At 41.8% G+C, this 16,320-nt stretch overlaps 1 protein-coding gene across 5 annotated transcripts in view; it reads right to left on the bottom strand.

Moving 5' to 3' along the window:
* Nucleotides 1-12,758, bottom strand: part of LRRC8B (leucine rich repeat containing 8 VRAC subunit B) — a 68,437-nt gene extending 55,679 nt beyond the window's left edge. For 3 of the 5 annotated variants that reach the window (XM_031650601.1, XM_017944434.3, XM_009212459.4), the window contains exon 1: nucleotides 12,606-12,758. The gene's annotated coding sequence lies outside the window, so the exon portion shown is untranslated. Of the gene's footprint in view, nucleotides 1-1,356; nucleotides 4,868-12,605 lie in introns of those variants that run through there. The other 2 variants (XM_017944439.3, XM_009212452.4) reach the window with 2 other exon arrangements.
* Nucleotides 12,759-16,320: the final 3,562 nt, after the last annotated feature.

The raw sequence follows: 16,320 nt of genomic DNA, 5'->3' as shown, positions 1-16,320 counted from the left end.
TATACAAAATAATCAGGAGAAACACTCTAGCCACTTGCAAATTTTTTTTTCTTAAGCGACAGGGTCTTGCTATGTTGCCCAGGCTGGAATGTAGTGGCTATTTATAGCATGATCGTAGTGCCACAGCCTTGAACTCAAGCCTCAAGCCTCCCCTACTAGACCTGGTGTTACTTACACATTTTAATAGAAAAAACAATAAATGACTTTGTGGGAATCTTAGGTCCTTGATTCAGTCACTAATTAGTTGTGACACTGTGGAAAATTTTTACTTTGCCTTTCTCAATCTTAGTATCTTACCAGTTAAAAGAAATGACTGAAATAGAACAGGGGTATGAGCTTGCGGATTCTAAGGATGATTTCAAGGCATGTTGAAATTGTACACATATGAGTACGTGTGTATTCTGGGAAAGACCTTCAAGTATATCCATAATATTAAAAAGTTAAAAATTAAAAGTACCCTCTCAGGTTACTTCCGTACAACTCTGGAATACCATGATTCGAATCAACTTACCCAAATAAACTCAAAGCTTGAACTCAGACTCAGGTGAGCATAATACTCAGTATCAAAACTGCCCACCCCAGAAATGCTGTCCCTGACTCTATACTACCTAATCCCCACCAAGAACCACTCTCTAGTGCTTCACTCTGTTTTACTGTTCTTCATAGCACTTTGTTGCATGACATGATACCTTGCATTTGCCTATTTCCCCTCCTCTAGCATATACGCTTCATGCAAAAAGGGTTTTGTTCTGTTTTCTCTGTTGGATTTTTTCCCTGTGCCTGTTAACAGTGCCTGGCACATATGTGCTCAAAAAATCTACTGAATGAATTAATTTTTAAAAAATCTGTAAAATGAAGCATGTAAGAGCAAATACTCAAATACATTAATTTTCTTTTCAAAAACTCTAGGGCCTGCTATGAGCCATGCACTCTACCAGGCATTTTATGAAATTATCTATCTCAATCTTCATACTATTACTTTAAGGCAAGTTTCCCAATCCTTAGAGATATTTCTAAAATAATACACCTGTAAAAAGGAGCCAAGCAATGTATTATAGAAAAAGCTGTTTTATCAGGATTCGAGTGCCAGATCTGCTGGTAACTGTGTGGTTCACTTACATAAGCCACATATCCCCTCAGGAACTCAGTTTCCATGTTTGTATCATGAGGATAATGTTTGTACCCTCTACTGCACGTCATCAGGAAAATAAATGTGAATATAAACACTTAATATGTTAGCAGTGATGGGCAAATGTCTATCATAGTAAGTGATGTGTTGGGGGGGTTTCTGCAGAGATTTGCTATAAGCTGTTTTGCTATATGAAGGCAAGAGAGCAGGGGACAGCTATACAGTACCCTCTTAAACAGGATCAGAATGTCCAGAAATCCAGAGGGCCCAGGAAAGGCTCCCAACTTAACAAGGTGATGGCCAGGCCCAACTCCAACCTGTTGTCCACTCCTTTCCCTCTCAATTGCATTTATCTGTAAAGAAAAAAAATATGTCCCAAAGCTAGCCCAGGATCAAACCTTTTTGCATGCTGGAATTCACAAACTCTTCCAAGAAATTAGTTTTCTTGATAAAATGCTTAAGCATTTTTTTTCCTAGTGGGATTAAGACTTGTTCTTAGAAACCAGTCACTCACTCACCCAGATGACTGTCAGTCAAGCGTCTGGTTATCTTTAACCAATGTTCTTTTCCTATCTAGTCTAATAATGGGTATCAAAGAATTGTGTACAATTTCTTACTATTCTAGGTGAGTTTGTTCGTGCATTCTTAAAATGGATGATGGTAACTAAATCACTTTGGTATCAAATTAGTTTCTATTAGGTATATTTATAAAGGTGATGTTCTTTTTTGTTATTGTTTTTTGTAAAACAGCGTCTTGCTCTGTCACCTTCGCTGGAGTGCAGTAGTGCTATCATAGCTCACCGCATCCTTCCACCTCAGTCTCCTGAGTAGCTGGGATTACAGGCTCCAGCCACCATGCCTAGGTCCAAAAGAGTGATATGTTCTAACCATGCTCTTTCCCTATCTGATATCCCTGTGTACACCAAGGGGGAATCTTTAAATTGGCCTACTAGGGACCTAATGGTTGATACCTAATTTGACTGAAAAATTTTCTTTAGTGTCCAAACCAGTGATCTCCAAGCTGGGGTACAGGGCTTGGGAGTCTTATTTGGAGTGATTGACAATGTGGTGGAATCTACTTCTAAATCAATTAACCCTGCCTAAGAGGACCTCCTTCAAAATACATACTGTCCAACTTGCTCTTTCCAACCATATTCTTTGTCCCCTTTTCAAATTCACCCTTTTAGTGCAGTAAAAAAGAAAGGCAAACATCTTATTTCTCAGGAGTTCACTTATGGTGCATTGTCTTGGGGTGTAAAAATCTCCAGGCCCCCAAGCAGAGGGCCATTTTGAAATAACCATAGGATTATAGATACCGACAAAGTGAAAGACTTTCAGGCCTGAGAAAAATCCTTTTGGGAGTCAGAGTAAAGTTTCTATTTCTTTGATTAGATCAACACTGGAGGAAGACCTAATCAAACCATCAAGCAATAGAACATTGAAAAATCGTTTTTGTGATAAATCATCAGATATCTTTGGGCATATAACTCAGGAGTTTAGAAGACAGAATGGAATTATACTGACTTCATTCCCATGTTTATATGGCAAGACTTCTTAAGCACTTCCATTTAAAAAGAAACACTTGCTTTGAATATATGTGTTGTTCTGGTCAATTGTGTACTAGTGAAAAATCATAATAACAATTCAAAAGAAATGTTTTTCAACATTTAGAGCCTTATTGTCACAAGTACTTTTTAAAAAACAAATATACTGTGTGTGTGTGTGTTTGTGTGTGTGTGTATGTCACAAAAGACATCATAATCAATGATAAACTTTCAATCATAACAGTGTTACATTGGGATTAAGTTTTATAGAATAGAAGAGGAATAAAATGAGTTCCATGAGAAAAAAGATCTATGTAAAATTCCTGACTTTTCTAGAAGAGCTTATTTTTATGTTTCTTAAATGGATGATGAGAGACATCAAATTACTTTGGTATTTAATTTAACTTCCATTGGGTACATTTAAAAGAGTGATTTTAAAACCCAATAGTTATACATTAGAAATGCAACTGTCTGCAACTACTCAAAATTATGATGAAAAATTTCAGACATTAACTTTAAAAATGTATGAGAACAAATCGTTTTTCAAAATCCTTGTAGAGGATACTCAAAAACATTCAGAGATACTGTTATAAACTACTTGTAAGCCAAGAAGAGCCTGTGTTGACCACCTAAAATTTTGACTTCTAATAGAAAGCCAAAGTCAGGATTATTTCATTAAAGTACAAAAGCCATCTCAAGCATCCCCTACAAGTTGCTAAATCTGGAACTCTGAACACAGTAAGTGTTCAATAAACCGTAACTCATAAACAAAGTACTTTAGCTATTCAACCGATATCTATTAACAGCATGTGTAATATACCTTGTTACTTCTAACCTTCAAGGAGATATTCTTTAAAATTTTATGCAAATACCAGTCAAAAGTACATTATTGAAATGAAGCCCTAGACTAGGTAATAATTATGCTAATTTTATTTCCTAATTCTCTCCTGGATATCCACCGCATGCCCACAGTATGCCATGTATGACATCTGGCCCAGGAATCCCAGGAAATGAACAAAATATAGTGTTTATCATGAAGAAGCATCCAGGAGGAGGCCAAGATGTTCCTTAGCCTAGGTACTATGATAGGTATAGCTCAGAAGCGGCACAGAAGCGGGAATGAGGAGCTGTTGGGGGTGACAGGCAGAGAGAAGGTGTCAGGAAGGGTCTTTCAGAAGAGGTATGCTTTAACTGAGCCTTGAAAGATGGTCGTGTGCTTGTCAAGAGGATCCCAAATAAAGGGAAGGAACAAAGCTATGGAATGAAGCCATCTGGCTATCTAGAACCTTCCTCCCTGTACTGCAAATAGTTTAGGACAGCTGGTGTATGGGGGTGTGACCGCACACTGTGTCTATGGTACATGCACTGCGGACACAGAAATGACAGAGTGGCAAGAGATGAAGCTGAAGAGCTGCAGAAGTCAGACAAAGGAAGACTTTCACACATGCCACACCATGGTGTTTCGACTTAATCCTGAGGCATAGGGAGCCATTAAAGGCTTATTAAACCAGGCAATTATGGGATGAGATTTGTCTTTTAGAAAGACTACTTTCTGCAGTGTGGACAATAAATTTGTAGGTGATGGTGGCAGAGACTATGCTCAAGACTACAAAGTCATTATCAGTTAGAAGATAACTGGCAGTGTTCCTGAAGACTCACAGCAGAAAATGGGCTCTAGAGGAAGGACAGTGATAGAAAGACTTGAAGGCTATAGACTCTAGACAAATGGGTTACCAATCCTATAAGAGGACTGTAGGGAGAATAAAGCAAGGAGAAGCCCAGAATGGGTTCCAAGAAACTTGGGATATATACTTGGGTAAATAGTATTGCTGTTGGCAAAAACACAGAATCTAAAGGTGAACAGAAAATTCTGAGGAAAGCATTCAATACACTAACTCCAGGCCCTCATTTGTTCTGTGAGGTAGGTGGCATGGATATTATTATTCCCATTTTATAACTACTTGGTGTATTAGTCCATTCTCACACTGCTAATGAAGACATACCCAAGACTGCGTAATTTATAAAGGAAAGAAGTGTAATTGACTCACAGTTCTGCATGGCTTGTGGGAGCCTCAGGAAACTTACAATCATAATGGAAGACATCTCTTCACAGGGTGCCAGGAGACAGAATGAGTGCCCAGTGAAGAGGGAAGCCCCTTATAAAACCATCAGATAGTGTGAGAACTAGCTCACTATCGCAAGAACAGGATGGGGGAAACTACCCCCATGATTCAATAATCTCCACCCAGTCCCTCCCACGACACGTGGGGATTATGTAAACTACAATTCAAGATGAGATTTGCCCGGGCACACAGCCAAATCATATCAGTGAGGTAATATTATTCACCCACTATCACATGCAGCAGTTTGAGCACGTTTACTACACACCAGACTTGAGAGCAGTTAAACAAGGGAGACAAAGTTCTTGCTTTCACAGAACTTATATTTTGGTGGGGGTGAGGGGAATAGAGCATAAACAAGCAAGCAAACAATAAACCAAGGTTTGAAAGACTATGATGGGAACATAGGTAGGGGGTATGGGTACTTTTGGCCAGGGAATGTATTTCTGAGGTCACATTTGAGCTGACTCTTGAGCAGAAAGTAGTCATGGAAATTTATAAGGGAAGAGCATATTCCAGGCAGAAAGAACAACAACTGAGAAACCCCTGAGGTAGGAAGGAGCTTGGTGTGCCACTGAGGGAGGAACTGCAAATACCCGGGCAAATCCGAAGCAGGAAGTCCAAGTTACAAGGGCATTCCAGGGAGAGGGAGGGTGAAAGACTCTGGCACCTGAGGGCACCACTGGCCAGGATAAACTCTCTTGGGATTGCCTGCAAACCTGACCACCATGCACAACACTGTGCCTCTGAGAAACAGCATGATGACTGAAGGAAACCAAAATATTGCACCCCAAAATATACTTCTTTGACATATTTTGAGATGGCTGTTAGGAGGGCAAAACAGAAGTAGGCCTGTAAAGCTGTCATTTATTGGGGAGATTTGTGTCTGTAGAGTATCTGCATTGATGCAGCCGGGCTTTCTCTGAGGCCCCACCTTGTCTGTCTGGATCTAGGAAAGATTAACTGAGAGTCTGACAGATTTAAAGGTCTGAAAGAAACATTTACCATCTATTCTATCTGAGGGCTGCTACCAGAGAGGTTCATTTAGATAACAAGACCACCTTTGCTGGCCAGGCCTCCTCTTCTCTCCTTCCCATAACCTGTCTTGCCACCATAACCTGGTTTACCACCATTACCTGTTTTTAGCCATGCTCTCAGTCCCTGTTCTTTCTGTTACCTCAAGATGGTATATAAGCATTAACCATCTGGCCATTTCTTTGAGTTTTTAAAATATTTTATATGACTCCTGTGCATACATGTGCACATAATAAAATTTATCAGCCTTTTTTTCCTGTGAAGCTATTATCACTTTGTTTCATAGACTCAAATTATCAAACCTTCAGGGAAAAATTTAAGCTTCCCTACATGATCCACAAATGCTTCTCAAAGACAAGTCATTGCTTAGCTTAGGACTGCTTATTTTAGCATTGAAATGGGGCCAGGAATAAACTCAGTTTTGTTAAGAGAAATGAAGTTAAAATCTTTAGATGAACAGAATTTATCTTAAATTTGTCGACTCAGAGCAAGAAACATTCTGCAGTGCAATGGCTCATGGTTTAACCCCCAAGGCTCAGTCATGCCATACCACAATACATGGAAAATACCACAATACGTGGAAGATGCATCAAAGTAGAGTGTTCCCTGCCATCCGCCAAGGCTGTTACAGGGATTAGAGAGGCATCATTTCCCCCACAAACTCCCCTAATAGCTCAGCAGGACACGGCAAGGAGAAATGGTACCTTTTAATGCACCTGCCAATAGCACCCCCTGCCATGCTGGTTCCTGTCTGTGCAAAATGGAAAGGTACAGAGGGACTGGCCGTGGGGGTTGTCCATCGTCTTTGAGAAGGCCATCCCATGCCTAGTCCAGTCACCCAACCCTCTGAAACACACTGCTCATACTTCCCATCCTGTGGTCATTTTCCATTGCTGCTTTATGGGCTACTGATTTTTTTTGCCAACAGTCTTTCTCCATTCAGCCACGTGGTTTCAAATTCCATTGGCTAAGGATGATGCAGATCAACCCTCTGACCCTCTACAAAAATATACTACTTTACAGTGCCGTCTCAGATGCATCTGCTTGTTGTATGGAGACAGCATCTGTATTTAAAGTTTGCTAATATAGCCCAAATAAACTGTAAAAGCATTAGATTATTCCTGAGTGTCACATTAAGAAGTTATACATGATATACTCTTATTTTATTTATTATTATTTTTTTGGAGATGGAGTCTTGCTCTGTCACCCAGGCTGGAGTGCAATGGCATGATCTCAGCTCACTGCAAGCTCCGCCTCCCAGGTTCATGCCATTCTCCTGCCTCAGTCTCCCGAGTAGCTGGGACTACAGGCACCTGCCACCACGCCTGGCTAATTTTTTTTTGTGTGTGTGTGTATTTTTAGTAGAGACGGGGTTTCACCATGTTAACCAGAATGGTTTCGAACTCCCCACCTCAGATGATCTGCCCGCCTCAGCCTCCCAAAGCGCTGGGATTACAGGCATGAGCCACCATGCCCAACCAATGTCTCCTTTATAGCAACCTCACAGTGACAACTTCTCATCTGTTTGCAGTGAGTGATTGATTCACCTGTCCTCCCCAGTATGGTCCCAGATCTTCATAAGGGTGGGGACCATGTACATTTTTGCTCATCATCATTGCCTGGCACAAACTAAATGCTTAATAGCTACTGAAGAAAAAATACTGTGAAATATTTTAAATGGTGGTGATGTTTAGCTTCTGAGAGTGGCTCAGCCAAAAATAATTCAAGGCTGAGGAAGGTTAAGGCTTAAACATTCTGTATCATTAACCATTCTGTATTGTGTTATATCAACATAGATAGAAAAAATTTTGCTATCACTTGGGTGATAAACTGATTTTACAGATAATTTTATAACTTTTAAAAAAACAGAATAAGTACTGTTTTTGAAAAGGCTCACACAGGTTAGGCCAAATTAAAAAAGAAAAGCTACCACTTTACTGAGGACAGTATTAAGCACTTTATATACTTTTTTCATTCAACCTTAACAGTCAGCTATTATCCAGTTTACAGATTAAAAAAACTGAGAGAGAGAGAGAGACTATGGTTGCACACTGAGGGAGGATTTGTGTCCAGATCTATTTGATTTCATGGGCCATGTTTTTAGGCTAAGAATAAATGCTGACATTGAGTAATAATGTCTTGCTCCCTGACACTCAAAAACCTCATCTCCTCCCATGACAAGATACAACACAGCAGTCTGGTAACACCAAGTGGGGTAAGTGCCCAAGTATTTAAAATATTAATAGGATTTGGGGGCCAGTGATGTTGTAGCAGAGAAACTAGACAATTCAAGGAAAAGAAATAAGCAGCAATATAAACAGCATTTACTGAAAGCATGTTTTACGCCAGATACTACATTAGATGTGTTAATGTATAACATTTATTTTATTTTATTTTATTTATTTTTTTTTTTTTGAGACGGAGTCTCGCGCTGTGTCACCCAGGCTGGAGTGCAGTGGCGCGATCTCGGCTCACTGCAAGCTCCGCCTCCCAGGTTCAGGCCATTCTCCTGCCTCAGCCTCCGAGTAGCTGGGACTACAGGCGCCCGCCACCACGCCCGGCTAGTTTTTTGTATTTTTAGTAGAGACGGGGTTTCACCATGTTAGCCAGGATGGTCTCGATCTCCTGACCTCGTGATCCGCCCGCCTCGGCCTCCCAAAGTGCTGGGATTACAGGCTTGAGCCACCGCGCCCGGCCAACATTTATTTTAATCCTAAGACTCCTGTGAGAAAGACAGTATTAGTCAAGAAAAAAGAGGGTTAGGATAGCTATGGTGTTTGGATATCTCCAAAATTCCCCACTTTTTGCTAAGGATCTGAGCCTCTCTTTTTTTTTTTTTTAATTTAGCTAGGAATAAGACTGTCTGGAATAAGGATAGTATTTCCGAGTCTCTATTCCAGCTACCTGAGGTCATGTTACTAAGTTCTACGCAATGACATATAACAAGAAGTATATGACAGCATCCAGGAATTTTCCTTCAGAGACCATGGGCTCTTGCATTTCCCCTCCTTCTTTTTTCCTTCTTTCCTCCTTTCTGCTACTTGGAACTTGGGGGTGATGGCTGAAGCTCCATCTTGGGATCATGAAGCTGAGGACCTCATCTTATTTATGGTAGATGATCCAAAAGGTAGAATCAGCCTAGTTCTCAGAAGACTGTAGAACCATCATACCAGCCATAGATTGCCTCTCTGCAAGTTTTTTTAATGTGAAAGAGAAACAAGCATCATTTTGACTAAGCCATTGTTCTTTGCAGTCTCTGTAGCTGGCAACTAATTTTAACTAATCCACAACTCATCCAAAGTGATGGCACAGAATTCAGAATCAGGCCTGTCAGTCTGCAAAGTTTGTTCTCTTAGGTAAAACCTTGAAGAACTCTTGCTTGTAATTTGCAAGAGATTTTGAAAAAAAAAAAAAGTTTCAAAATGCTGAAAAGGAATCTGACAGAATAAGGAAGGTTCAAATATGCTCTTATATCTGCTACCTGAGAAAGAATCAAAAGGAATATGCTACTCAACAATAAAGAAAGTGGTCTCCATCAGAGATGAGCAGAGGAAGATCTCAGTCACCTGCATGGAGCTGGAAACAGAAGAGAAATAGAGGCTGTGCAGCTGGCAGTGTCTGTGAAAGATGCTGTGCTTGTCAGTCGAAGAACAGGCATTGCAGAACAGAGCCCTGGAAATGGTCACAGGATGACAGATGAGAAGAAAGAATTTAAAGGGACTCTGAAATTTTAAAAAAGCAAGAGATGAAGTTTAAATATATACAGTCTAGAAAGAAACAAGCAGAATCACATGACCCATATCAAAAACAGCAAAAAGGTCAAAAAGGCCAAAGGGAAAGGTCAAGGTTGAAGCCCTGACAACTCATTTTTATTAATTTCCTTTACTCAGGTTCTTGGCAGCATTGAAGGAGTAAATGTAAATTGTGTTGCAATTCAGTAGAATCCTAAAGGAAAGGCAGTCATAGAACAGGGAGTTTATTGTTACCCTTTGTTCAGTTTCTAAATGAACCACAGTGATAACAACTCAGGAGAGAGATCAATGATTGGAGCCAGGCCTAATTTTATTTAAGATCAATCTTAATGATCAGAAAAAGAAAAATAGGTTATTATGTCTGCCAAAGGCATTATTTTAAACACCAGAGAAATTAAGTCATAATAAAGGCATGTAGGAAGTTTAGAAAATACAGATGGGGAAGAAAATGAAAGTAGGCAATAGCAATAAAAGGCAGCAATATGAAAACAGATATGACACAAATTAGAAGGCATTTTACAAATGGTTAAATAAATTCTACACTATAACTGGGTCTCCCAAATTCCTCTTGAACGGTCACAGGTCTGAACTGTTTGCTGATGTACCCAGTGCTCTGGGAGTCAGGATAGCAGTAGGGAATCTGCTACATGCAAGGCAATGCAAATCATTCCACCAAGTGTGTAAGAACATGACAGAATCAGAATGCATTCATTTCTAAACATATCAGTGTGTGGTAGAAGGATGCTGGGAAGGAGAAATAAGAGTAAAATTTGAGAATTCAACTTTAGAGACACACCAAATGAAAATCGGGGATTGGATTAAACAGGCTATGAATAGTAAAAAATTCAGAAAACATAAAATACTCAGGTATCATCAGAAGAATTTGAAAACTAAAATACAAAAACAAAAACCCTTGTTTATAAGAAAAAGTTTGGGTAAGCAAGGATGTTCTAAATTTTAAAATATTTTCCCCCTTAAACTTCAGAAAACAACAAAAAATAACAAATTTCAGGCCACTGCAGGAAAATGCTCACATAGATTAGCCTAAAATACTTGGAGGGCTTAGTATCCTTTAAGTTTTATTAAGCCCCTTTTCATTTTAATTACTGTTGGTGTTTTCATTCTGAGGATTCTGAAAATTAAAATAGCAATGGGAAATTGTGACAGCGGTAGAGAAGAGATTTAAAAAAGCAAATCTCAACTAGTCAAATCATTCAGAATGTGAAGAGATTCATAACAGGCTGAACATGTTGGAACACCTTACCAACTGAAGAAAAAGAGAACACATTTCAAAGAATGGTAAACTTAATTCCTACAAGCAGATTTAAAAATGTTTTGGGGGATACTAAGGCTAAGGAAAGTGCCATGACCCAAGGGTGCACTCAATGACATCATCACCCTCATTCTCTACCAGAATGAAGGGACCTCTTTTTAGCTTACAGAAGTATCAGACATATTAGGGCTTATATTCTAAAATTACACAGGCCCAATTACCTTGGAGGGTTGGCTGTCACTTTATATTCTCTGAGTAGAGCTGCTGACAAGGAAAGCCAGGAGAAAAAGAAAGTCGCCCGGGCACCCACAATTCAAAGAGCATTTGGGTTCACACCTGTAATCCCAGCACTCTGGGAGGCCAAGGTGGGTGGATCATTTGAGATCAGGAGTTCGAGATGAGCCTGGTCAACATGGTGAAACCCCGCCTCTACTAAAAATATAAAAATTAGCCGGGCGTGGTGGCAGGCGCCTGCTGAGGCAGGAGAATCACTTGAACCCAGGAGGTGGAGGTTGCAGTGAGCAGAGATTGCACTACTGCACTCCAGCCTGGGCAACAGACTGAGACTCTGTCTCAAAACAAAACAAACAAACAGAAAAACAAAGAGCATTTGGGGTTCTCAGGAGGTGTAGCCTGTACACATAGAGGGTACTGGAATGGTTTAAAAAATTATACTGCAGTTTGACTTCTTTTCCATCCTCACTCCTACACCTAGGTTTAGGGGACAGAATCATCTGATCAAGATACATCTGTTTTTAGATTTCTGGGATGTTCTGGAAAGACTATTATATCATTTGCAAATGGGTTAAGTCTTTTAATAAAAATCATGCTATTTAATGTCTTAATATACGCTGAACAAATTGTTTTAATTTGGCTATATATTTACAATTTAAAATGTTCATACTTGTATCTTTTATCAGTGGGATGTTTTGTTTGTTTTGTCTTTAGGCGAAGTGAATTTATTCAAGGAAGTTCACATGTCGGTTTTGTTCTTTTAGAGGGGTGTCTTTTTGACCACAAAGAAAAAAAAAGTCTTCCACAAATGTCATCTAAAGGCAATCTATGGACGTTAGGAAGTCAGTTGAGGACACAGATTAATGAGCCAATACTGAGCCTCCACCCTTCTGACCTCTCAGCACCTGCTCAACTAAGCTCAGGGGAAACTCTTGAGTCTTCTTTTTAAATTGGTATCGCTTGCCCCTTCTTTCTCAAACAAATCAACAGCCAACACCGCCACCAAATTATAGGCAAACAACGAGTATCCAAGAGCGTAAAATAGTTCCCAATAAACAGCGCCAGTGCAGGGGATAAAGGGAGCAACCTAATGGGGGCACCCTCAGGGGAGTTGCGCTCACCTGGAGCGAGACGCCAGCCTGGGAAAGCGGAACCCCCTTCCCGCCCCGCCCCGAGGACTCACGCTCAGGTGCAACGCCAAGACTCCCGGGGGAGACAGAGGGAACCGCCTTCGCGCGACCGCCCACTCCTCTTGCCCCAAATGACCCCAGCACACAGGAGAGGTCCTCTGAGTGTGGGGCTCTGTCTCTCTCGAAGGCAGGGAGCAGAACGAAGCCGCCACTCGTCTCTGCAGCCGCGCCACCGACCCGCAGCCTGGCTCGCAGGTGAGGCGTGGACAGGTAACCGCACCTGCTCGGCCAGCCCCACCTGCTGCGTCCCCGTACCCGGTGTTCCTCCTCCCAACCTCGGTCGGCGCGACTCCCCCTCCTGGAACCCGGGTGTCACGCTCCGACCTACCTGCGCGACTCCTGCCCCGGTCGCCCGCGCTCCTCTCGGCGTGCTCCCGGGCCGCTCCAGGCGCGCAGGCGGCGGCCCCGCGCCTGCACTTTCCCGGCTGCCGGCGGCTGCGGGCTCAGCGGGAAGCCCCGGCGCTGCCCAACTCACCGCCTCCGACCGGCTCCATTGTGACGCGGCGCGTTCCGCCGGCCAATGGGCGCGCGGCGGCGCGAACCGCTGACTAAGTTCGCGGGTGGAGGAGGAGGGGACTGGGCGGAGGAAGGGCGCGGAGGCGGCGACCACGGCGGTGGCGGTAGCAGTGGCGGCGGAGGAGGAGGAGGAAGAGGAGGAAAAGGCTGCAGCCGCTTGGGTAGCTGCTCCTGCTGTGAATTTTTCAGCTGCCTGGGCCTGAGTGTTTGCCCAGCTCTGGGGCTGCGGGAGCCGGTGACTCACCTCTCACTGCTGGAAACAAAGCGCAGCTGCTATCTCCCCGAGCGCGCCATGTGGCCACCGCGGCCCCCTCGCCCAGCCTCGGATCCGCAGGAGGCAGCGCACAGCCACACGCCCCGCGGACCAGCTGGAAAGAGCGGGGACTGCGTTCCAGAGGCGGGAGGGACAGGGGCTTTGGTGTGTCCCCCCAGCGCGCCACACCGGTGACCGGCAGTACACCGCGTGTGTCGGGCCCCAGCCTTCTCACGTGTGCGCCCCTGAGTAACTTGGCATTTATATAACGCGTGTTGAACCCTGAGGGAAAGCTAGGGTGCGAACGCGGGAACCTCCTCTTCGACAAGGAAGTCCCTTTACCTTTCTTTACCTTGCTTAGAAAGGTTTCAGGGCCCAGCCCCTGTGAGGGAGAGTTTACAGTTGTACCAACTAAGCGGCTTAAGTTCGATTCTGGCCCTCCAATACCATTGGCTTCTCTCAAATGTCCTTATCCTCAGGATAGGGAGGGGACCATATGGCCGAAGGGCTGTCCCTATACTCATAACCTGCCTTTCACTGCGAATCAACTGCAGAGACACCTCAACTACTGCCCCACCTGCTTCTCTCCCAAGTGGCCCTGCATTTGAAGGCCAAAAATATTCCTTACGAAACAATTAATCCAAACCCAGAAATTCTAGGGACGTAAATATTTTTATCATCTTCATCCATTTCCCCACTCTTGCCCTCATCCCAGTTTTAACTCAGTTTGTGCCCTATTATCTTGAGCACACTAATTCAATTAGGCAAGATTTATATCTTTTAGTTGCTATGGTAATCACATCTCCATTTAAAAAAGAAAGGAAAAACAAGTTTGTACCGGCATCTCCCAAAGGAATAGAATGAAGGCGAACAGACTCGGCATTTGGGGCATCTGAGCAGTTTGTGTAAATGGGAGTATAGCAAATGCACTATTGAGTTATATGAGACGGAGTTGTGTCTCACACTGTTCAGATTAGGATTACAATTTGAGTCACCCTGAAAGGGAAAAAGAAGGCTGGCTTTGTGTCACTGATCTGTTCTTGTTCACTCAGTCCATTCTGGAATTGCAGATATCTTTTTTCTGAGTCTCGAAGGAAAAGCTGAAAGAACATTTCTTCACTTGGTGATTCAGTAAATTTTTATTGAGTTTATATGTGTGAGACACTGGGATTATGAACAGATCTATGAGTGTATTTAAATTTAGGTTTGATCCTTACAGAAATATCTGAAATTCTCTCAGGGACTTTCTGATTAATTATTTTTGGTAGAAGAAAATTCTAAAAGACTCTGTCACTACTTCCACAGCCGGATTTACCCAAGTCTAAAATAGTGATATTAAGCACCAAAAAAAATGACAGGCGGGTCTCAATCGGTTTAGAGGTTTATTTTGCCAAGGTTAAGGACATTTACCAGGAAAAAGCACAAATACAGGAACGTCTGTGATCTCTGCCTTTTACAAAGAGAGTTTTGAGGACTTCAATATTTAAAGGGGAAAGAGCCAGCAGGAGGGGAAGGAGAAAAGAAAAAAAAAAACAAAAAACAAAAAAGGGAAGTGGGAGGGTAGGCAATGAGGGAAGAAGTTACATTCTTGTGAGGCTTTGATTAGTGCCCAGTGAATTCACATTTTGCATGTGAGGAGTGGGTAGAGGACTGGTGATTATGTGTTCCCCTCATGCTCAGTAAATCTACATTTTACATAAGATAAACGTGAAAATAGGGGGAAAGTCAATTATGAATTTGTCTTGAGGTGGGCAGAGGGATGATTTCTAGTCTTGTCCTTATACCATACCTGTGAAGATGAGCTGTTATCTTATTGTCATAATGAGATTCACTCTGTTTTAGGGCTCATTTATAGGAGAGATATGCATTCTGAAAGATTTAGGGACCTACAAGGGATTTCTCTGTAAGCAATTTGTGAAGGAGACTATCTGGGGAGATATGTGGCCTTTTATTGTTGCAGCTGCCTGATAACAAAAGAAGGCAGTTTTTTAAGTGACTCAGTTTCAAAGGAAAAGCTTAACTTTTCCTTTGACATAGTGAGTTTGGGGTCCAGAGATTCCATTTTTGTCTCACAGCACTTATTATGTGCCCAGCCGTGTGCTAGACATCATGGGTGATACCAAAGAAGCATAAAACTTGGTCCCTGACCCCAGCAGCCCACAACTTAGATGAACACAGAAAACAAGGGCATCTTCTTCTCAAAGGAAATGAAGATTGAACAACATGGGTGTAAGTAGTCAGAAAATGCGTTATGGAGAGAAGGGAACTTAAACTTTTGAAACAGGAGCAGGATTTAAAAGGACTACATCCTTTGCCTTTGTCTTATTGGCCCTAAACTTTGTCTTAAAATAACCAATCCAGCCTTCTGGCTCTTTCTGGCAAGCTCAGAATCTGGTGAAGAAGCCAATATGAAAATATTCTGTCTCTACAACGTCTGAAGAATACCTCAAGGTAGGGTCTTTACACTCAGGTGATAAAGGGGATGAGAATGAACAGTAAGTGTGGCCAGTTCCTCTATCCAGTGACATAAGCAAAGTCACAAATAATAGAAAATGAAACAATCACTACAATTTGGTCTTCTGGTGGTTGAATTCCATGACCCACATGAAATAACCACCTAACTCCTGGGTTTGGCAGGTGTCTCCTGGGCTGATTCCCTGAAAAACAACCAAAATTTAAAGAAAATCTCTCAGTGTCATCAACATTAAGCTATGCTCCATGTGGCCACCTTGATAAGAGTTTGGTTTTTTCTGAGTCTTGAGAAAAATTTTATGATAAAGGAAAGACAATCTTATCTAACACTAAAGTTTTTTTTTTTCGATTTAGTATTTGAAAAATACTTTATGAGAATGAAAATCTATTTCTTTAAAGAAATAAGTTTATTAAACATTGAATTTATATCTATTAATTAAACATTGAATGCCTACAACACATAAAAAAAGCACTGAGGACCTGACAGAGGTGAGGGAGAATACCAAGATAAATATAGTAATTCTTCTTCTTAAAGATATTGTGCTCTGGTGGGGAAGGCATAACCAGAGAGAACACAGCCTCCTACAGGGGAGTTGAGGTTGGTGCAGGACTGAGGGAGAATCGCATTGAACAGAGGTCTGAGGAAGTTTACCTTCAGGGTTCTCAATTAAAATGTTTAATTACATACATTTTATATTTTAACTTGTTTTCTTTTTCTTTTTCTTTTTTTTTTTGAGATGGAGTCTTGCTCTGTCACCCAGGCTAGTGTGTAGTGGCACAATCATGGCTCACTGCAGCCTCA

This window comes from Papio anubis, chromosome 1, assembly GCF_008728515.1.
Source record: "Papio anubis isolate 15944 chromosome 1, Panubis1.0, whole genome shotgun sequence".
In the NCBI taxonomy this organism is placed as follows: Eukaryota; Metazoa; Chordata; class Mammalia; order Primates; family Cercopithecidae; genus Papio; species Papio anubis.
Note: the sequence above shows the minus strand (reverse complement) of the source record. Positions and strands in the feature narration are given on the sequence as shown.